This window comes from Vanessa cardui, chromosome 1, assembly GCF_905220365.1.
Source record: "Vanessa cardui chromosome 1, ilVanCard2.1, whole genome shotgun sequence".
Lineage (NCBI taxonomy): Eukaryota > Metazoa > Arthropoda > Insecta > Lepidoptera > Nymphalidae > Vanessa > Vanessa cardui.
In genome coordinates, this window is record NC_061123.1 from 12554205 (window position 1) to 12578865 (window position 24661).

The 24661-nt window shown below is 32.1% G+C and overlaps 1 protein-coding gene across 6 annotated transcripts in view; it reads right to left on the minus strand.

Moving 5' to 3' along the window:
- LOC124544197 (low-density lipoprotein receptor-like) overlaps positions 1–24661 on the minus strand; it is a 234395-nt gene that overhangs the window by 177993 nt on the left and 31741 nt on the right. The window lies entirely within an intron of this gene.

Here is a 24661-nt window from a genome sequence, read left to right on the forward strand (position 1 = left end):
GGGCGTAGTTAATAACGATTTATGGAGCCCTTTTGTTCCACGACTCTTATCTACGTCGTGTGCGCTATTCACGCTTGATTTATTGCATCATGATGTTAGGGGTCAATGGTAACTGGATGATGCTTACTTTTATGCTGTTCACTCTACTAATACCGTCCAACCAACTAGATGTTTAGACAAACGAGCATAAAACGTAAAGACTAATATCGGTATATGTTAGGTTTCTACTATTTAATTTTACCTCCACTTTGGGTAGTTTTTTTTTATAAGAGAAGGAATGAATGAATTATACTTTATTGCACACCACAAACAAAGAACAAAAAAAATGAAAGTAACACAAAATTAATAAAATACAAAAAAAGAAGTACGAGTAGATTAAAAGTGTTGTACTACGGGCGGACGTATTGCTTTTTAGCCATCTTTTCCAGGCAACCCAATCAGAGGGAGATTTTAAAACCATCGGCGTAGGCGGTGCAGTCATAAACTTACATATAGTCCATTCCAATGACAAAAGGAAACATTCAAAACATACCGTATTTTTCAATATCACAAGTGTTTTGTTGATAATTCCACTATAAGATTAAATACAAACAGTTCTTGATTAATATATCTTCATTTGTAATACAACAATATTTCACTAAACTACACAGATCCACTTTAATTTCACTTCCAAAGTAACGAAAACAGTTTTGTCGACATTCAAGACGCCATTTCTCGATGACGAACATTAAAAATAGAGGCCTCATCTAGGCATGTTCGCTAAACGAATGTAGACGAATGAATTTATACAGATAAAAAATATATTATTTTAGTTTTAAAATTCATTATAGATATTTTTTTAAATATATTTATTTAATTGGTTGTAATATATAATATGAATTATTTATTAGAAACGTAAAAAGTTTTTACATAAAAATAATATTTTTACCAAAAATGTTAAAAGAATTATTTTACTTAAAAATAATCTCTTATCTCGAAATGTAGATCAGTTTTGTGCATAGCAATTTTATAGTTTTGAAAATAATACAATGTTAAGAAAGATATTCGTCTCTCATCTTTCGTATCATGTGCACGGATGCATATTCGAATTCTCTGAAGTTTTTTATTACGACCTGACTTTGTTTAAACGGAAAATTACTTTTAAAATAAAAAAAAATATATCGTTCTTTAGCATTAATTACCCATTCATTCAATTATTTTCACATCACTAGTCGAACGCAAATGACATATCAATTCAAGGTCAAAGTTGTTTATTTACCTTTTCTCCTCTTCCCATTGGAATAGACTATACAGATATTTACACACTAATACTTATACCTACTACATATATAGGTAAATATTATGTATAAATAATATATATATATATTATACATACGTAAGATAATAAAATGGTATAAATAAATTTAATTACATAATAAATGTTATAAACCAAAGGACGTTGTCATCAGTCTATTTATATGGGTATAAACGCAGAGCCAGATTTAGGACGGGGGGTAGCCAGAGGCTGAAGCCCCCAACAAGGAGGATTTTCAACGATATGAGTTTTGAATTTGTTTAGACAAAGCACCTATTCTATCGATGGAAAAAGTTCAATTCATAGTGTCTTGGTGAATAGTACAAAATCTAAAATAGAATAATAAAATGGGAGTTGGGGCGTGGGCGAATAGGCCACCTTGTTGAAAATGGTCGTAGACTTTTAAATATATATCATTCCGCACACCGTGAACCCGTTATCCCCATAATGAGTTTACGGTGTACGGAATGACCAAGAAGTATTAAGAGTGTAATATCTCACTTACTCTTAAAACTATAACACCAATTAATCTCCAATAAACCATATATTATATTTTTATTTATTTATTTTTATTACCAGGCAGCATGTCAAATCAAATATTAGCATTAAAAACTTTTTTTCAAAATGAATACATGGTATTCATATGCAATTTTAGTATGTGTACGAATGTATCCTTAGCGGGGACTTGGTTAGGTTAAGATATGTTAGTTTTTAGGCTTAATTGGCATACGAACAGGAAACTCATTTGATGGAAAGTGACTACGCCTATGGACATCAGCAACACCGAGGCTAACAGATACGTTTCCGGCTCCTAAGAAAGGTGTAGGCTCTTTTTTGAAGTCAAAGTCAAAAACCGTTATTCAAAATAGAAGTGTTTACACTTTCTTATTGATTGTCGAAAATTTACCACCGGTTCGGAATATAATACCCCAGATCTGAGAAGAACCGGCGAAAAAAACTCAGCGCGACCTTTTTTTTATAATGTCAATTTACAAAATTTACAATATACAGTAATAAATATAATAGGTAAATAACAAGTAGGATACCAATTCGTATCGGTTAGGAAAAGTCGCCATCGAAAGCTTCCAAGGATTGGTTGAAATGTTATCTGTCTTCGTGGGATTTTGAATTAATCGGCCAGACTGGGCGTTATTTGACCAGTTTACTTATAATCAGATCATGTCTAATAATAATCGCAATTTAGTGGTTGAAATTCAGTAATGATATACATATACTACGTAGTAAACTTAATAGTTTATACTATACTTTAAACATAGAATTTACATCATACTCTAATATACAGATTAAAGGATTATTACCAATAAATAGTAAGGATGAAAAAGTATGGACGTATTTATTGACTAATTAAATATTTGTGGCTTTCAAAATATTTTGATTTAGATTTTAATTACTATATTTGAATTGATTTACCGATTAGATATCCCTCATATCAAATATGATCATAAAACAAAGCCTCAAACCTATAATACTTGTTACAAAATAGGACAGATTTTAATAAATGTGTTTGTTCTTTGATGTTGTTTACAAAGAACTCACTTAACATTTTCTCGTTGTCGTTACTCGCTCTAGTTGACTTCGCGAATGATTAATTTCAAAGCGTGTTCGCGAGCTATCAGCCAGATCGTCTGTAAACATAACCGCTCGAGAATCCATGTACACAATACAACGCGATGAGCTAAAACTATTTTAAAATTTGCTCAGACCAAAACAGCACGTGAACACTTTTAACAAAGTCCAAAATCCAACGACATTATATCGAACGAAAAACGCGGTAATCTACAGGGTAAGACCGTGCACTATGATATTCAGACCCTCCGTTCCCGCGCGACAATTACATTCATCGTCGGAATAAAACCGCACGCGACCTCGTAAATCCGCGTTATTAAGGTTTCGCTTAATTTAATCTAAAAGCGTCGTTGCTCTTATTGTAAAGAGAAGCTGGTCGCGTCGTTGACTTGTGACTCTTACCAAAAAGAAACAGTCTATAAAGAAAGCCATTAGGGGTCCCATAAAAGAAATAAGTATAAATCAGAAGCGTCGGCCATTACTGAGGCCCGCGTTATTGTGTACGCTTCGTCACGTTTGCACAACACGAATGTGACAAAATGACCGGCCGTTGCAAATCGACATTGTGTTAGCGCTATGTAAAACATTCGAACAATTTGTTCTTCAGTACTTTATATAGGTATTGAATCATTATATTACTCAAACGATATAAACACAAACTTTCGCATATATAATATTAGTAGGATTAGTAGGATTTTGGTGAGACGTCAAGCACTTCTCGATAGGTAAACAACGTCATTAAAATAATACCGAATAATAATGTAAATATAAGCTGTTAAATATCTCATTTAATAAAATGATAAGTAAAAAGAACTTAATTCGCAAACAATTTAATTGAAAATGATGTATTAAATCTATTTAGTAAATAAATATAATTTAACAAACTATAGTTCCTAGTACGTTTAATCGTCGGATTTAAAACACAATTACGATTACGGGAAAATGATCGTAAACATGACAACGTAACTACTCAGTATTATAAATATGTTTATATTAAATTTATTTTTGCAACATCACTTGCCAAACTCACAAATCATGCAAATGAATTTGAAACCATTTCCAACTAATGAGATTAACAATGCATTCTACTTATAATATATAGTAATCAATGTATGTACATTAATAAATATATAACCTTAAATATGCGTCAAATTTGCCAGAATTTGTGATTATGAACCGCGGATCCCAAATATAAATCCAGAAAATCATCTTTGAAAATCAATTTGTTTAATTTGTTTATAATTAATTTCTTGGTCGGAGGGTAAACATCGCGAATTAACGTGAGGCGTGTTTAGGATGAAAATCTGCCACATGTAACCAATATGAAAAAAGTTGCTTGTGGTATAAGCTTCTAAAGCCGTAAGGACACTTTGGCCCAGCAACTGGAGAACTTCTGTTCCAACAAAATATTCGTAACAACACGGACAATAAATCATTGTTAAAAATATATAACATGCAAATTAACATCAAATAATACGATCTGTCAAAAATTGTTTACGACGATATTTTTGACTAAAAATGGAAACAAACTCACACCACTTCGAAATGTAAACACATGTGACATTTCTGTTAAGGGTGAAACGCTGAAAGCACACACTTGAAATTAAAAGCATCTATTTGTTATAGCCTGAACTGAAATATTGCGGAGATGAACTTGTCACTATCGTCACTGTGTCGCAAAGGCAAAGCATTGTCTCCTTTGCATTTTCAAGTGATGTAGTTGGTTTTTATTTGTTCAACAAATGCAAAGTAATTTATAAACGAGTGAATATGTTAATGAAAGGATATATTTTAAATCATATTCAATTTAAATTACGTCCCTCAGTGTAGAACTTTTAAAATTATTTATCGATTGTTTACATTAATTCTTTCAGTACGTTTTAATGACATTATTTTAAAGAGCTGAATATATTGAAGAGTTTAATATGTAAAATGTTAACAGGAAACATTCTGTATTTATAAGCTTATTCATATATATAAATTTGCCTTTCGAAATTTATCATTCAAATTACCATTGAAACACTTAAAATTTTACGAGATCATGAAGAATTGCCTGCAGAGTTAAGTGATAAAATATTCGCATTGCTCTTTTCATACTATAGTTTATTACTTATTTTGTCATTATGGTACACGTTATGGATATGATAATGCAGCGATAGTTAATATTTTGATGCCTCATTTGAGTCTCGTAAATGTTCAGCTATTCATAAATATGATTCCAATAATAATATAGCGTGGATTTTATAAGACTATCCGCTTAAATAATAAAAAAAAAACGAATATGGGTAAAACCTCCTCAGCATATAACACCCGACTAAGTTTATTACTACGCGATCGTTTTTTTTAAATTGGATTATAAAAACGTAGCGAAAAACCAGCACATGAACGAATATATACATCAGACCGTAATTTATCTTTGATTACTCTTCAATCTTCATATTAAATAAAATTCAATCGCATTTTGTGTTAAAAGAGATAATCAATAAAGGAATTCACATTCTGTACTAGCATAGAAGCATGCTAGTTTTAAGCACACGTAAATCATATACACCGAAAAAAAAAAAAAAAAAAAAAACACTACAAAAGTCCGTAAATTTCCCCTGCTGGGCCTCCTCTCCCTTTGAGGAGAAGGTTTGAAACATATTCCACCACGCTGTTCTAATGCGGGTTGGTGGAATTATTTGATAAATCATATACATATATAGTACAAAAAAGAGTATGCTTGTTTAAAATCACGTTACGTAATAGCAATCCAATTCCAAAGCAATTAATTAGTTATCAAATAGTAAAATGGAGACATTATTTTGAATTAAAATTTTCTATATGAAGCAAATAAAATTATTAGACGTATTTTACCAGGATTTAAAAAAAATAATTATTCAAAAATAAAAAATATCAAATACAAGAGGAATAGCCTTATTGGTGAACTTACACGAAGGTATGTCTTTAAAAGAAGAATCATAATGAGTTCAGCTCATCATTGGGACTGGCTGAATATATTTTTTGTTCGTTTTTCGTTTTTTTTTTGTTTCATTGCTACTAAATTTATGATAAAAATTAGAGAAAAAAAAAACTATCATTTTTTTTTTATTTGGCATAATTACTATTATAAAGTTTTTTTTTGGTTTAAAAGATACCATCAATTTATATTTCTAATGTATGTCACGGAAGAATAAAATGAAATTTAAAAGTTCCTCGCAGGTATATAACTTAATTTACGCGGTCGACATTCTGGACCAATCGCAGGGTTGTTTGCAGAAATTTGTTCAGGGACGAGAGATTTTTTTTAAATCATCCGGGACGGGAAGACTTGCGTCGAAAATAACTTTGTCTTTGGCCTGGTCATTGCATCGATTTTAATCGACTGACCTTTATTACTGTTATTTGAATATATAACAATTAAAAATTGCTTACTACTAAAATCATTTTTCGTTTTCGGTATTTTAATCGACTTCTATGTATGTGTATGTGTAACTTTTTTAGATTTTAATTATATTTGAGTATGATGGTCCACTTAGGCATCCAAGCTATGTGTGTTTAATTTCGAAAATGAATGTTTGTATGTTTGTCCACAAATTTCTCGAAAAGTAAGTCGTATTGAAATGATCATTTTTAATCTAAGTTTGGTACACTTCAACTTAGGGAACAGTGTAAGTTTCATCAAAATCGGTATTTTTTACTTTAAGTTCACAAGCTGTTTCTAACTTTTAAGTTGGTTTATTTTTTTAAATTATTTATATAGAACGACGTCCGACCCAATCAAAGTTAAATAGGTCACACGAATTTTACATGCTGAAACTATGTTTTATGGTGTCAATATTATGTAAACGAATCAGAAGATCATTATTGATCTTCATACACAACTATAGACAAAACTATCACTTAATTAAGTGAATACTGTCAGAGACAATCACCGCTTCGGCAGATGGATGAACTATAACACAGACAATCAATTTCTTTATGAGGAAAACGCTAGAACAATATAGTACTTTACAGTTACGATCGTTAACTTATTATACCTATATATTTCTTGTTTTATTTATTAGGTATATTTACCGTTATAATAGTACAGTTTGGAACAGACTAATTACGAGAAGTTTAGACCAAAAGAAATATCTTTGACATTTAATTTACGCGTTATTATTGGAATTGAAATCTTGTAAATATATTGATATGTATTATAAATCTATATCTAATTTCATATTATAAATGTGAAATTCTGTCTGTCACTTTCACGACCAAACCGCTAAACCGAAATTGATGAAATTTGGTATGAAGCAAACTTGAACTCCAAGAAGGAACATAGGCTTCTTTTTGCCACACATGCCACACATGACAACCAACACCAAAGCCGCGGACGGTAACCAATTATGATAAAATGCGAAATTAGAGCCTTTTAAATGTCGGCGAAGTTGTTATAGGAACTTTGGAAGCAATATTATAATGGATATAAGCATTAGATTGGTTTACGTATAAGAAAATCGTATGATATTTGTAAACCGAACTTATATTTATCTTTACCCGTTCTTTAACTGCAAGAACACATATCTGTATAGAATCAACAACAATAGCGTTATTTATTTGTAAAAGAAAATGGCATAGCTGGGATATGCAGTTTTCTCACGATATCTGATGATAAAAATTTATTGATGCTTTCCTCTACAATCTTTGTAATAACCCATTCATTCACAATCCACTGACAATTATATTTTTCACACAAGTGAATTATTAACAAATTATTTTATTATGTGTTAAATTGGTGTGGACTTGGTGGTAGGGCTTTGTGCTAGCCCGTCTGGGTAGGTACCATCCACTCATAAGTTATTCTTCCGCCAAATAACAGTACGCAGTATTGTTGTGTTACGGTTTGAAAGGAAAGTGAGCCAGTGTAACTACAGGTGTAAGGGACATAACATCTTAGCTCCCAAGGTTGGTGGCACATTGACGTTGTAAAGAATAGTTAAATTATTAATATTTCTTACAGCGTCATTGTTTATGGTGATGGTGACCACTTACCATCAGGTAGTCCATATGCTCGTGGTCAAACCAATATCAAAAAAAATAAATTTACTAAATATAATTGTATCTGCTGTCCGTACTAAGTCATTCTACGAAACAAATCCGTAGTCGTGTTTTGTTTTCGTACGTAACGGTAGGCCCGGGTTAATGACGCTGAAAATTCTGCAAAATTGCGAGAGGCGCGCGGGTGTAGCGACACAGGGATTATACTGCATAATATTATTACAACTCAAACCCACCCTCGATCCCGAATTACATTAAGCAAGATGTGCGGCGTAGTTCGTAACGAATGCAAATTAAGTATTAAGCGAAAGGGTCCTCATAACTAAATTTTTATGAACTCATTCTTGAAATTGCATCATTTTTAATATGGGTATAAACAATTTCGTTCGCGTGGAGTATATTTATATTCGCATTCATGTTACCTTACTGTACTTGATATATTTAAATAAGCAACAATTCATAGATCAAACTGCTAAATAAATTGCCAAGGTTCAAAAATAGGTGAATGTTTGGCGAATTTCATATGTAGATGTAATTTTCTTATGGTATCTTTTTAATCGTCAAGCACAAGATGAATTATGAAAACAAATTAGGGTCATGAAAATTCAGTGTGGATTGTGGGAATTGACCATGCGATCTTCGGTTACAATATACGCATTCATAGAATTAAAGACCGGACCGGCACCGTAATGAGCTGCGAATTTGAATATTCCGTATTGTAAACATCGGAGCCAACATTTCTTTGTTAAGAACACTTTTAAAAATTCTATAAATATATTTTAGGTAATATCGTCAATAATAAAACATTTGAAACAGTCAATAAAACAAATATAAATGAATCTAATATACTTACGAATATTTCAAACTAACGGTCATTAGCATATCAAAGATGAATAATTCGCCACGACGGAAATTTCATGTAAATTGAAGAGAGCATTATGACAGTTGAAAGAACATTATTAGGTTTTTTTTTTTCATTCCAGTATTCTACCGACTTATTAAGTTGGATTTTTATTATATACGGAAGGGAGTCGCTTACACCGCATAATGACCTTTGAGTTTTGACTTAAGACACTGGCATTATGAAATTGTAAACAACTTCTTACACCATTAATAAACGAACTACTGAAATTGCACTGTCTCATATTAAGCCGCGAATAAAAAGAAAATATTGAGTTGTTTAAAGGGTAATCGATATCTTATAATTAATCTTTAAAAAATAGATGTGTTAACCGACGAAATAGAGTTGTTTTGAGAGTGATCAATAGAATTACCGCAATGTTTTAATTAGAAATAACAGATAAAACAAATGTGCAAAGTGCCCATTGATTTCCTTATTATAAGCTTTTTCGCTGAAGCTTATTTTATTATTTACATCGAAATATTACGCAACACAATACTACGAAAGCGTAAACATTTATTAAACGCAGTAAAACTCTATAGCCTTATAAAACAGTGAAACAAGAAGTTGTGCTGTGAAACCGAAATTACAGGGGTCAGGAGTGTAAAGTTTCCGTTCAGCAGATTTATAAACACCCAATCCTGCAAGGTCAACGACGTGTATCGAACTCTTAGATATACAAACATTCAGTCCGTTCGTAAAATAGCCGGTGCAAAGGTCATTCACCCCGTCACATCTCAATATCACTATCCCTATTAATGATACTTATTATATGAACAAAATAAACTACGATTAAAAAAAAGAGATCCATCCAGCATACCGTATAACTAACGAAAGTCGTGTTGTATTCGCTATTGCTGTTTGGTATGTGCGCCGTTGAATTTACAACAACAATATCCCGAGGCACCTTCTGTTACGTATCACATACGTTTGTGAATAGTCGTAGTGAAATTATTACTTTTTTTTTCTGTAGAAATTGGGTCGCCATCGTGAATTCAGCCAGATGCGTACAATTTTACAACGCCGCAACCCAACCCAACAACGTGACTTGGGTGACAATTACGATGGCTTAGTCGTATACTTCGCGTTATCATAACTGTCTACACATGTATCTTTGAGGTACTCGGTTTTAGGGTACAGACAATAATAAAGCAACGTGTATAATAAAGATATAATGACAGATAAGGCTGGTACGCAACGCTTCTTCAATCTCCATTTACGCATAAACCTCAAACGAGAGCATACTCTTTGTCATCTAAAACGTTGCTTAAAATTCTCTTTACGTGGAATTACTGCTATTCCTATATACATATAATCATAATCATTCGATCTTGCTTCTTTTTATGAACAAGTTAAGCAAATACAGAAGAGATAGTCCAGATTTTTTTTATGGAATAGGTTGGCGGACGAGCATATGGGCCACCTGATGGTAAGTGATAACCATCACCCATAGACAATTATGCTGTAAGAAATATTAACTATGGCTTACATCGTCAATGCGCCACCAACCTTGGGAAATAAGATTCTATGTCCCTTGTGTCTGTAGTTACACTGGCTCACTCACCCTTCAAACCGGAACACAAAAATACTGCATACTGTTGTTTAGAGAAGAATATCTGATGAGTGGGTGGTACCTACCTAGGCGGGCTTGCTCTAATCCCTACCACCAAGTAAGATTGTATAGACATGTCAGTTTTTACTAAACGATAATCACGTTTTGTTAATGGACATGTCTTGTTTCCGGGATAGCCTATATATTATAACACACAGCTATTTTGTTATACGTGTAATATATCTTCCGTTAACGACTACCAACCTGTCACTAGATTTTATATCTGTAATAATTCGGTACATTTATGGCCGACACGCCATTGTTTTCCCACGAACATGATACCAACAAACTAGGTTCTTATTAGACAACGAAACTGACCGCCTTTGTCACGTGTTTCATAAAACGAACGTAATATGACAAAAGTTAACTAAATATGTACAGATTTAATGATAAAATATTTGTTTCTAAGCGTCAAACAAATAATTAACTATACATATGTATAATAAAATTGGAGTGCATGTTTGTAATATTAAAATAGCCCTCTTTTAACCAAAACAATATTAATACCAAAATAATATTTTTTACAATTTTTGTCTGTCTGCCTGTCCGTCTGTTTATTCCGGCTAATTTCTGGAACAGCTGGACCGATTTTGACGGGACTTTCACTGGCAGATATAACGGATATAAAAGGAGTAACTTAGGCTACAATATTTTTTTTTTGTTAAAATCAAACGCATACATGGTCGCGGGCACAGCTAGTCTTAAATATTTTATTAATCTCTTTTTGTAGAATTGTACTCGACAATAACTATACCCGCTAAATCAATTGCGCTGATTTCCGCATATTATGTGAAATTAATAAGCAATGTCATAACATTGCTATATTAAAGATACTATATTATGTAATTAATCGTAGTGTTTATGGTACTCGACTCCTGTTGCTCGACTGCATAGAGTCGGTAATTCCTTTGTGGGGCAATATATACGATTCTACTAGAGAAATCCAAAAAGCATTCAAAATACTTCTGTTCTTCTTCTTCTTCTTCTGCCTCGCCTTATCCCGTTACGCGGGGTCGGCTTTCCCAATCATGCGACGCGATTTGCATCGTTCTTGAGCGTCTTGTTCGTGAAGTCCCAACACCTTCATGTCCCTTTGGACATTTGTCATCCAAATTGTTTGGGGCCTTCCTCTACCCCTCTTTTTTGTAGCGATGGAAAGGCACTTCTTAACCACGTGATCGTCCGGTCTTCTCATAACGTGGCCGTACCATCTCAATCTAGCCTCAGAATTTTTTTGGGATTTCAGAAAGAGAGAAATTCAAAATACTTCTGTTGATGAATTTAAAAAAAAATTTAAATAACGCTTGCATGCGAACAGTTATATTACAAATCAGTGAGTTAATGACTTTAGACCTTTATATTGAATCGATCGCCTCTTGACTATTTACTTTTCAATATTGATTATATGTAAATATGCAAATATTGACCAAAAAATCCGCTGCGTTTCTTTAACCGATTCTTCTCAGGTCATTTGACAATCAATATGCTAGCTGAAACTAGAGGAATCTAATTTGATTTTATATTGGTTACAAATGGACTATGAAACACGACTTTGTATGTGACAAATGTGTTTCATATACAGTAGTAAAGCGTCCAAGGGCGCGTTTCCAATGTTCTTAATATTAATGTACCATGTGTTGAATCTGTCCAAGGAAAAAGTAAAAGAGTTTTGATTTAAAAACGTGAACGTCAGATTTGCAAACGTTTTGAATATAAATTCCAAGATGAGACAAGCATGAACACTTTATTATAAATAACAGACCTTTGACAACTTTCCCAATCAGCATTTTAGGTTTCCTTTATTTAATAAAATTTAGAAAACTCCACGTACTCCTGCGATAACATACTGAAGAGAATTTGCAAGTGGAAACAGAAATTTCAAATAGCTCAACGAAGTGCTTTACGCCCTCCAGTCTTGCTTTGAAACTAGCTTGGGGATGCATGGGACCACTTCAGTGTTCATTTTGTAAAAGGACATTTCAAAGGCACGACTAAACGATTTCAATTAAATAAGAATGTTATCTTTAGAAATACATTACATTATTTTGAATGTGTTACACACATTATGTAAGATCAAGGTTTTAGTGTGAACATTAAATGATTACTTTATAGCAGTTGGAGACAGTTAAATTTAAATGTTTTGAGACTACAATTCCAATACAATAGGGAGATACCCAAAACAACAACGTTAATCTTTTTAATAGTCACAAGCACTCGGCAAAATTGAATTTGAGAATAAATGATAAGAATAAGAAGGAGAATCGATGAAAATTTAAGGCCAAAAACTTGGAAAGCACTAAAATTTAATATCGGGGCTTCTAGTTCAAAGGATCGGAGGACAGCACATTTTATGGCAGCAATTACTACCAACCTTCGTCTTGAATATTACAAAATTGGTTCTGCGTTTTATGGGGATTCGGGAAATCGTGTTTATTGCTATCATTGAAGAAACTTATTCCCATAGGTAAACTTTTGTTTTGGTCCAATATCTATTTCAAAACTCGCACTGATATTGCAGGAATTTGTAGAAATATTACTTTATATGCGGAACAGAACTCCATAAACTTGAGACGTTATTTCGAATAGACTTGTCAAAAATGTAGGCTAGGTTTAGCTTTCTGTAAATCCGTTACAAAATTCAACCTTTTTGATGTTACTTCTTTCCAGCTTTTAGGCTATTTCTGTTTACCGTATATTGCCGGTAGCATTTCTCCGGCTTGTAGGCTTGCATTAAATATTTCAGCGTCCAGCTGACCTATATCGGGCCAACCAATGTTTATCCCATCTTGGTAATATCAATGAAATTTAACGCAACTCGGCGTTATGTATGTTTGTATAACAACTAACCTTATTGAATAACAACGAGATATTGATAGCGATAAGCTCAGAATCGCATAGAAACAAGATCGTTTATTTGAAGTAGAAATTAAGAGGCCAAAAATACCAAAATAAAATGTTACTTATGATTCGGATCAGGTTGTTTCTAATGAGAACATTACCTAAATGAAATACATTGAAAACACTAACCTACATGTTAACAAATAGTTACATTACCAAACCTGGACTAAAATTATAAACACAATACTCTTGAATATTCAAACATGCCATAGGATTTCCAATAGAATATAATGGAGCCACCCCATATCAACCTGCGGATGTCATAAGAGCCCTCGGCTTTTTCTTTAAGTGGTTAATTACTATAATCAGTAATAATGCCGCAAAAATCTTCACAGATAATGTTTGTTTGAAGGGTAATCAACCCAGTAAAATTAGAGAAGTAAGGAGTCAAAAGTCTGCTGATAGCTGAGTCAGACGTGACCCTCTTCTCAAAATTGTAGATGTATTTAGAGCAAGCGTATATTGACGATTTTCAGAAATCCAAAAACTATTCGACATATTAATAATTTCAAACGGAAGTTCGCGTAGTTACTTTAAGTGCATCGCATTGAAATAAAGTTTAGCAAAAGATAATCCAAGTGTATTCAGCTTTACCTTTAAAAGGCACGACTATTTTCTTTTTCCTTCGAAGTCCATCGCGTTTATAAACTGCACATTTACATTTTCCAATTCATCACTGATAGGCAAAAGAACACAAGGACGCTCATTTGAATATAATAGTACAACACAAAATCAGTCCTATATCAAGGGTGACTAAAGCTAAAATTTTTCAACGAGAATATTCCCAGTAAAGATGTCACTTTATACGATATAACGTTACCGCTAACAGTAAATGGCGCATAAAATTTACAGTAAGCCTGAAGCAGTACCCAATTTATTTATATTTACAAAGTTCACAAACCGTACTTGCTTTTGCTTAGGCTCTTTATATTTACGTTAGAGATTCAGTTGAATTTGAACTACTAAAATTAATTGTCAAATGATTGACTTATTTGGATAACACAGATTAGCAAGATATGATATTAAAAAAACCTACTTTGGCAAAGATCAAAGAAGAATATAGATTCTAACTGCTGGGTGAATGAAGGCAAATAAACAACGTTTACCTTGAATTGATATGACATTATTGGTCGAGATCCAAATACCCTAGAAAACTAATGATTTGTGAAAAAAATACGTTTTGAATGACGACAAAGTTGTTATTGGAACTTTGAAAGTGAAACTAAAGTAGATATACATAGATATATAGTAAAATGAAATATTATAATTGAAGATTAATAAATAACTGCTTGTAGCTGATAATACTCGTATAGCAAATATTAAGGTTCAAAAAATCAATAAATCTGTCGCAGAAGTAGTTACATTTTTTTTCTGTTTTTAAATACTATTCAGGAAAACACATGTCACACAAAGTTTTCGATTTTTAATTCTATTTAAGTAGCCATCGATTCAAGATGTACATAAATCTAGTACTGCGTGGACCGCCAATAAATTTTACGTCTTCAATATCAGAACCAATTTATCTCAAGTAGATAAAACCCAAGAGGGTAATTTCAGATATCCCAGTTAGCGATTGTACGAACCACAAAACCTGAGGGAAAATCAGGGGGCTCGTCAGAAGTATGGCTATCTTATATTATGGTCGTCCATTACTCATCAACTTACCTGGAAATACGCAAGATTTTCCGGCACGGAGTTCCTTCAGGCACGTGACTCGAGTTTCGTTCAGAAGGCAAGTATTTAATGAAACATTACATATACATTCTTGATTCGTTTTAATTAAAGGAAAGTATGAAGTAATTTAGAACTCTAACAAGATTCACTATGAAAAAATGAAATATCATTTTAGTCAAATTAAAAAATAAAATGAGCAACAAAGTAGCCGATTTTTTTGTATGTTATTTGTGTAACATTTTTTCTCGACTTTAAAGTGTCAAAGAGGCAAGGCTAATCTTCAATGGATATAAATATACTCTTCCTCTTGTTTTTCTTGCCACAATTGGCACCGACTCAAAAATTAACTGATTAGCTATTATTTGTTTTTTAAACAATAATAATGCTTCTGTAATTTTTAATACCAAAAAGCTATAGCTCTCTTTGTACTAATTGATTATTCAATGACGGCGCGACCCTCCACGCTTAAAAATCGACGTTAGTTAATGCTAGTTTTTACAAAATGTTTTAGTTTGCGCAAGATGACAAGTAAAGACAGCTAAAAATTCAAATTAATTTTATTTGTTAATGCATGATAAAATAAAAGGGGGAGCCGCGCCCTTGCTTGTATGCAGGTTTAAAATTATATTTTTTATTATTTAATTTCTTTTTTTGATTTTTAAAATTATTTGCAGCTTATTGTTGAAAGACAGTAAATATTAAAGAAGAAACAATTTCGATAAATAATACGTACGGTTTACTTATAGCACTCATAATTTTAATAAATTCTTTTACAGATATTTAAAGATGTTTATAGAACATTAGAACAAGAACGATATTTGTATATTTCAAAAAGTGGTTCTATTTATAAACGTTTTGTACTTAACTTTCCGTAGACTGCCGGAGAGTAATATTATATTCTACGCAGGATTTCAATATAGCTAATCACGTTAGGTCTCTTTGTGTAGTTAAGTCGCAACTAGTAAGAAATGACTAAGCGAATTCAGACGGTGTTTCGAGTTAAGGATTCGCTCATTTTCAATTTGTATCTCAAATTGATATTGTTGTATTTATATAACATTCAAGAAAAAAATATATATTAGATTTAGTAGTATGTGTTATGATATCATTATATTTATTACTTTTTATGCTAAAGGTCTAGCATATGGACCACCTGATGGTATGTGGTCATCATCGCCCATGGACCATGGCGGTCTAACAAATATTGACCATTCCTTAGATCGCCAATGCGCCACAGACCGTGTTTAACTTTGATTATTTATATATCTATATAGAATGTCAAAGCTTAAAACGCGTCGAAAAAATAAAGGCTATTGTTGGCCATTAAGTACACGCACACTACTAAAGTGTTATGATGTATTGGCAAGTGTACTTGACACGCACACCAAGATAATAGATTTGGTTCGTTTGTTTTAGTTAGGTTATTTGCATAAGAGACAATATTTATTGTAAACATAAAGCTCAAACCATAGTGCTACGGCCATTTATTAATTTTCATGACCAATAAATTATAAGGGCGCTCAATATTTCAACAACAAAACCACAGAACAATACACACGTTTTGTTATCGTTAGAAATATTGGAAAAATCCTGAGTCCTCTACAAATATAATATTGCTGAACAAGAAAATATTATCCGTTAATAAAATATTGAAACACTTTATACACTTATTTTTTTATACTGAGTTTAAAAAGATCAGGAACTGTTCATGTTATATAAATTTATTCGATGTGGTTCGTTCTGCCCACAGTGCTTAACTTTTTTTACTTTTTCTGGAAAGTGAATTTAATATTTAAAGTAAACTAAAGCTTAAAAATTAAGAATGATGTTTCTTAATATTTATATTTAATTCAATATAAAAAAAATGTATGAGTTTAATTTATTTGTGAACTAAAATCGTCCGGTGAAATTAGTTTGAAGTCGATGTGATCATTCACTCACTCACACATTCACAAGACTTGCTGGATGAAAAACTTAAGCTAGATAGCACACATAGAAGATATATTTAAAATATTTTACAAATTTAAATTTCGAACCATTAGAATTAACTTCCGAATAGGAAGGTAATAATAATAATTATTATTATATATGAAATCAAATTCTCTAGGTCAGATTAATGCCTACTTAAAAATGCGACATTTATACATTTCTCATTCTTTTCTTCTCCAATACATGTCAGGGCGCAATATGTAGGTATACTGGCAACATTGTTTTATTTAATCGTTTACTTTGTGTAATTTTCGCCCTCAATAATGAGTATAGTGGACGGACAAAACTAAAGCCGATCACTGCGAATTGAAGGCAACCCTATAAAGAGGATTTAGCTTAAACCACATTAGAGTTGCAAGCGGCGTCAAGCTATACAAATAAAGGATCAATGTTGGTGCCGTGTGAACCTAAAAATAACATGTTTTTGCTTTATAAATTCGTTTAATCACCAATCAAATGAGGATGTCTGATTCGAATTAACTCGTGACAATAAGTGAATTTTGGTATGCTAATCATCCGAAACATTCGCTGCAAATGTTAACGCCGAAATTGCTAAGCTATGTGCAAATGGAATAAAAACAAGCTTATGCTGGACCCGTGTCGCTTTCATGTATTGTATGTGATACAATAACCTTTAGGTGACGATAATTAGGCAATATTCATGCTTATAGAGTCTATGTCGTTATTTTTATCTCCATACTCGAATTTATTTTTTAGCCGAGATGGCCCAGTGGTTAGAACGCGTGCATCTTAATCAATGATTTCAGGTTCAAACCCAGGCAAGCACCAATATATGTATGTGATTAATTTGTGTTTATAATTCATCTCCTGCTCGGCGGTGAAGGGAAACATCGTGAGGTAACCTGTATGTCTCTAATTTCATCGAAATTCTGCCACATTTGCATTCCACCAACCCGCATTGGAACAGCGTGGAGGAATATGTTCCAAGCCCTCTACTTAATGGGAGAGGAGGCCCTTAGCCCAGCAGTGGGAAATTTACGTACGGATTTGCTCAAAACCCATGCTATAAACCCAACTAAGCAAAGTATTATCAATGAAACGAATTAACTACTAAATTTCTCATCGCATCTTCAAAAAAGAACATCGGTAGCTACTCACATCTTAAATGACAATTCAAAATTGATACTGATAATATATATTTTAATGACATCATTAACAAACATGAATGGATATTCTATTTTTATATTCAGATTTCCATCCACTTTGTATGACTAACATCATTCGCCATTTCTCAATATGAGACCCTTTCTGTCAGTTTCAAAGCTCAACTTGGAGATATTAATCGGTCCGACGAGTACGTAATCAAGACAGACGGAATCTTCATCCGTATCGGAAAAGCATCATTACACTTTACGCTGAAAGAGAACTCGCCTCTGATGCGAAATCTCCCAAATTTATACCATCCGCAGTTCGACAATTTTGAAGGGACGATATGAATAAGTTATTTTAAACCTCAGTATCAATTATATTTACGTTTTTGTAAAAGTGTTTTCATTTATATTAATAACTTTTTTTTTTTCGTTATCATTACGTTTTGTTATTTGCTTAGCGTTGTTTTTTTTTATTCAACTGAAATTACGTCGAAATAAAAGTCTCTTAATTTTATTTACCGTAATTAAAAATAAAATGGTCACAGTTATAAAGGACCTATGTTGGGATAAAAAATAAAAAATAACAGCCTGTAAATGGCCTACTGCTAGGCTAAGGCTTCCTCTTAATTTTAAAGATAAGATTTACTGGGGTTATTCCGCCACAAGGGGTTGCAGGTACAAATGACAGTTAGCAAATATGGTAGAATTACTCGTGCAAGTTTCCTCAAGATTAACACGAATTAAGCACATCAAAATTCAGTGGTGTTTGCCTGGGTTCGAACTCGCAATCACTGGCTTAGATGCGCACGTTCCACCCACCTCCGCTCAGGTTAGAAGTACACAAAAGGTAAACTAGTTTTTATCTAGTGTGGCCTTTTCATTAAACTGAGTGTTAGATCAGCACCATATCTCGTTAAGTTATTCAAGGGTACGTAACTAATAGATAATTCGATGACAAGGCCTCGACCTCACCTTCTGAGGAGAGGGTTTGGAGTCGCTTGAATGGTATGGTGTATTTCATTCTATAAATGTATAAGGTATTGTGTAGGTTTCCTTACAATATTTTCCTTCACCTGACACAAATAATTATATGATAATACAAATGGAACACATGTAAACTTATGATGGCTATAACTAAACAAATATGAATATAATAAGGAAATGATACACATAAAATAGACCTCCCCTTTTTCCTAAGAGACAAAAATACGCAGTACCTACTACGCAATGATATCAACGAAAAAAAACATTATATAGGAGTTTCAATTACCCCCTTATGTAGATTGACCCTTAACAGGAGCGGGATATTAAAAGGCATCTATTACAACATATCAAAATTTAAAGTACAAAAGAATTATCAAGGTTTATTTCTATTTAAAATATTTATTTTTGATCCTTTAAATCTTTGTATTATATACATAATTATGTCTATTTAATTTACATTCGAGCGAAATCGGATATTCAAAACTTCATTAGGGACAATTGTAATCAGTTCTTATTTAAATTATTCCGAGATACGTCTGTAAGTTATTAAGCTTACTCTCGCTTCGTTTGTCAATTGTTAGACAAGTCCGTAGATTACTTTAGGGAATTACAAGGTGGATGAGATGAACAATCCGATCCATTCACTTTAATAATATTTACTTGGAAATAAATTGTTTAGGGAATAAGTCTATAAGGCTGTCTAACGTTGTGAAGATATCATTTACATTATGACGTTCTAGATTCAATCGAAGCTTGCTCGTCTATTTTGTGTAGCTATCAGTTTCCGATAGTCTATTGTTTTCAAATGAGAATAGATATTAAATATATATTTTTGTACTTTATTTAATTGGCAATATCTGTTTCGACAAAATGTAGGACACTGAATTATACCTTCGAAAAATCTTATACTTTTTGGATTTAGGCTCGGGTTATATCACAGGACTGATTGAAAATAATTTTGAATAACAGCATTGTAAATTTGTTTATTCGAAAAGAGCAATTATGCGAATATATTGACTTTTCGTCTCGCTGGAGGCCGCGTTCCGATACGGTGGTAGTGTTTTAATATCGATATACAAGCTTTTTTGTAAAGATTACTTGAATAAAATATATTTGATTTGATACTCCACTGGGTTAAATTTTGCATGTTGATACAATTCTGAAGAAAATATATTTTGACGGTAAGCATGACCTGATTTGACAGCCAAGATTGGCTTTAAAGGTACTTCTTAGCGATAACAGCATACAAAAATATTTATGTAAAAACTTTTTTTTAAATATAATAATTAATTTCTTAATAGCCATTGCCTCTGATCGGGCGGTCAGCGGTGCCGTGTACATAGCAAGGAGTGTGGGAGCTGCATACTGGAAAGTGATTAAGAACTAATATCTCGTGATAAAACTTAATATTACAGAAAACATATATAGAGTGTTCAAAAATGTAATACGCTTTACTTCTATCTTTGTAGAGTATGTTGATGAGTTAATGAGTTTGTTGAGTATGCTTTAGTTAAAACACTTAAATAAAAATTGACAAATAATGGCACATATTAAACAACAATACACGAGCGATATAACTTTGTACGTTATTGTACTAATTACTTTCTGTCACTGATTCCATAATAACAATGAGTTCAATATATTGATATTTTGATTTTAATAACGAGTGCAATTAAGATGAAAACAAATTCATTAAAACAACGCATGCGCAATAAGACGAGGCAGGCGCCATCCAGTCGCTATGAATCATCTCTCGTCAATGAAGGAAGCCAATCCAATGACAATGGTTACTCAATACTCATTCATATAAAGCCGTACTCTGTTAAACAACGTAACTCATTATTAGATGTTTTTTTTTGTAACATAGGTAATCGGATAGCTAGCGGCCAGTGGTCACCACCACCTATAGACTAGTGCTGTAAGAAATATTAACCAATTATGAAATCGCCAATGCACCATCTATCTTTGGAGCTTAGATTTTGTTACACCAACTCACTCACTATTCAAACCGAAACACAACTATATATATCATATAATGTGCACCATATATCACCAAGGAATAATGATGCTTTTTAGCAGTGAAAAAACTTCAATTCAAAACAAACGAAATTAGCCGCGTTAAAATATAATATGGATACATATATACTACTTACGTATACTAATTGAGAATATTATATTCATTTAAAAAAGGAACAGCCTTTTGATTTTTACGAGTGGTCAAAGGTTTTTGAGGAAAAGTTTTGCAGTTTAACCCACGGTTTATGAATACCAATACTGCTGAACAATTATTGATTAAAAAGGTCATCAGCTATGACTATTTTAAAACTTTTAAATGTTTAATACTATATTGCTGTTATAGGTAAGTAATAGATCACTAATATGCCTGATACTGATATGAGTAAAACCGAATAAGGTTTTTTAGAAACAATCTGACTTAACAGCGCTCAGCAAGTATAATATTGATAATTTATCATGTCATGTACTATGTTTGATGCTTTTGATAAAATTATAAATTTGATACAAATATTATCATGACTAATCCGACCTATTGTTTTATCTGTATCTTTATTATTTTGGCACATTATTTTATTACAATGATGAATTGTACGAATTAGTCGCACTCTTTAATGATAAACCGTTTTTGTTGTAATGTTTTTTTATTAAGAAAAGCGATAATAATTATAATAAATATATGTGAGTTTTGTGGAAGTAATAGTACATGTTTAATGTGTAAAATAAATATGTAGCCCTCTAGTTAAGTATCTCCTTTACCCACTTGATTTTTTATAATGTAAATAATTATTTATCATATTTTGTTGATCAAAGTGCCGTGCACTTCATTATATTAGCTTACACTAAAATTCGATGTATTCGAGTATTGAGAGTTTTTCTTCACTATCACTAGTCACTGAATCATATACAACAAAGTCGCTTTCTCTGTCCCTATATCCCTATGTATGTTTAAATTTTAAAAACTGCGCAACGGATTTTGATACTGTTTTTTTTTTAATGGATCGAGTGTTTCGAGAGGATGGCTTTTGTAATATATTATTTCATTTCATAATACATGAACAATATAGTTAACAACATTGATAATTTTAGAAGTTTCTGATGCTATGTCGTAATTAAACAAATTCTGTAGTATATTTAGTATCAGTATTGCATGCGAAGCCGGGGCGGGTCGCTATCACTAGTTATTTATAAAACTATACTTATCTTGTAAGACTACTTATATTATTTATTTTATACTATCTACTAATATATAACTGAAAATTAGGATAACCATCGAATAAAATTACTCGCTGAATAGGGGTTTGAAATTGTTTTAATCAAATGAAAACTCTTAAAAGAATACAATCTAGTTTCAAAGTTTCGAAAGGGCTTTTGAAGGTTGTTTTAGCAACTTCGGTGTTTTTTCAAGTTCTATATCAAATTCAATCAATTATTGAAAAGTATAGAATGGAGTTTCATTGAATAGACAAAATTATAAAAATAAAAATAGTTACCAAAATGAGACGTAAATTTTCTTTCGATCTTAAGTAATATCTGATGCTTTGTATCGTGAATCGTGCAAAACAATTTGTGTATCAAGGAATTTTCACGAGCAGCAGAAGCATGGGAAGTTTTCAGTATTGCACACCTGTTTCTTCTTCCTACGAAAGCACGTACGAGCCGTACACTTCAGCTTCTATAGTATCAAAAGATTGTGAACACATACATACCTTGCATACATATATACATTGCTTACAATTGAACGAATTATTTTTTGATAGATTGTCATCTAACCAAGTTTTGGTATCTAACCTAACTTGATTATAACTTGATAGAAACGAAAACTAGATGATAAGCTATCATTATTTTATATTGATTATTGTAAATTTAATCAGACAGATAATAACAATACATATAGTATATAGTACACCACCAGGTCTAAATCTCATACAGAGCTTCGTGGAAGCCCTTCTGGGTACCACCCAGTCAATACCTTTTTTTTCACTAGTAGATTCTAGAGAAATTATTTCTAAGTATATACATACATATACCCTATTTGTATATTTATATTATATAATTTTCTTTATAAACAAACATCTGTGCGTAACCGAGGCGAATCACTAGTTACATGTACATATATATAAATGTGCCAATATAAATTAGGATACACCAACTTGGGGATTCCCACTCATTTAATATTCTGCCAACAAGTAGCAATACTCCTTAATGCTGTGTTCCGGTTTGAATGGTGAGTGAGCCAGTGTAACTACCGGCACAAGAGACATAACATCTTAGTTCCCAAAGTTGATGGCGAATTGGCGATGTAAGAAATAGATCATATATCTCACGGTGCCAATGTCTATGAACGGTGCTAACCACTTACCATCAGGTGTCTTATTTGCCAGTCCAATATCATAAAAAAACCGACCTACGCCCTTTCTTGAGCGAAAGATATAAAACGACTCCCGAAACGAGTTCCCTTTGATATCTCGATGAAATGCCAATTACTTCAAATTAGAAATGCCACATCGACAAGGTTATTTCCCTTCAATAAATATTAATAGGCCGCCAATGTGCCTTTGTTAGCGACCGAGATGTTTCACGAATATTTTAAGGGTTTTATTTAACAATTTATTGATTTCGTTAAACATGAACAACTCTTATATTGCTATTCAATTAATAAGACGCAAAGGAGCAGCGTTAATTGATAATAATTAATCAGTTTAAAATTAATATGATTAAAATTATATTAAGAACATTTTTTTTACAAATATTTGTCTTTAGCGTAGTTTAACTTTTTTTTATTTTAATTAAAGTTATTATCTATGTTTTACTCGCGCCCAGAAAAAAATCACAATCCAAATTTTAGTATTATAAAAATGATATTAATTACTTTTCAAACAGAAAAAATTGGTATTTTCAAATACGAGATAAATTAATTACTTAAATTAGGTACTTCTCGTTTGCAAAAAATATATATCACCAGTTATAGAATCGCGGCTTCCAAATGAAAATACTAAACAAATTGAAAAATATTTTTAAAAAATCAAACATTCTTACGAAGTGGGTTGAGCACGAATTAAAATTAAAGTCGGCCATGAAAATAAGGCTCGCTCAACATTTCGCTAGAGGGCTCTCAATGAAATGCGCGGAAGGGCATGACTTGAACTGACCCTAAGTGCTTATTATGGGCGAATGATAAAAAAGAGAGTTACTTTTTAAATTTTTTTTTTTTGAGGAACTAATGCAAGGGTATTATTACTGTTTGTTGTTTTTATTGTTGTATTATTAATTGTGATAAATATGAACGAATTATGGGGTGAAAAATTTAGGTTTATTAGCATTAATAATCTACATTTTATGACTATACTTGATATAAAATATGAAAAAATGTATCAATAATAGAATCAAAACTTTTGCACTATATAAACTGTAAATTATGTAAATTATGACTAAACGTTCCAATTAGATGCTTAGAGAACATTTCATAGCAATCTTTAATATTCCTAACCTTTTGAATTCACTAATAACTTCACTACATAGTATAAAACAAAGTCGCTTTCTCTGTCCCTATCTCCCTATGCTTAATTCTTTAA